This window comes from Eimeria mitis, genomic scaffold, assembly GCF_000499745.2.
Source record: "Eimeria mitis Houghton genomic scaffold, Emh_scaff164, whole genome shotgun sequence".
In the NCBI taxonomy this organism is placed as follows: domain Eukaryota; phylum Apicomplexa; class Conoidasida; order Eucoccidiorida; family Eimeriidae; genus Eimeria; species Eimeria mitis.
In genome coordinates this window covers 17,287-18,283 of record NW_013569955.1, presented here as the reverse complement: position 1 = coordinate 18,283, position 997 = coordinate 17,287, and positions in this window count along the sequence as shown.

The following is a 997-nucleotide window of genomic DNA, read 5'->3' as shown; positions in this document are numbered from 1 at the left end:
CAGCAGCAGCAGCAACAGCAAAAGAAAGTGCAGTGTTTGATGTGTTTATTTGGTTGCATGTGGTTATTTTTGTTTTTTATTTTATTTTATTTTTTTTGTTTATAATTAATTTATTTATATATAAATTTGTTTTCTTCTTTTTTTTATTTTTTTTATTATCTGCTTCTTCTTATAACAACCCCTCATAAACTCCTTTTGTCTATTTATTTATTTATTTATTTCTCTGTTTCTTGTTTTATTTTATTTATTATTTATTTATTTATTTATTTATTTATTTATTTATCTATTTATTTATTTATTTATTGGTTTTGTTTCTTTCCTTAATTAGTATATATACATGTTTGTGTACACATTTATTTTCTGATTTTTTTTCTCTATTTGTTCCTCATCTATTTATCAATTTATTCACTAATAAATTAAACTATTTATTTATTTATTTATTTATTTATTTATTTATTTATTTATTTATTTATTTATTTATTTGTGTGCAGTTTATACAGTTGAAGGGGGCAGACCACCGCAGCATTTGTTCTGTACCGAAATACCAGCGGCCTATTTTCCAGTGTATGTACACCCGAGATTTGGTGAGGGTGTTGCGATGAGCTGCCTATACACCCCAATTAAAATAAATAAAAATAAATTAATTTATTTATTTATTAATTTATTAATTTAGTAGTACTGGTGCAGGGATATATATACAATATATGTAAACAGGTCAGCAGAAAAATCAGAGAAAATATAAAACAACAAACCAAACAAAAACAAAAAAAAAACAAACAGATATATATAAAGAAAGAGAAACAGAGAAAGAAAGAAGGATTGCATGCGATGTAAAGAGCAGCAGAAAGAAGAAGAAATAAAATAAAATAAAATAAAACAAAATAAAATAAAATAAAATAAAGTAAAATAAAAAGGCTGCTGCTCCCTACTTTGCTGTTTCTTCTGCTTATACACATTTCTGAATCGGGTGCAACCGTGCATGCATTTATATCTATTT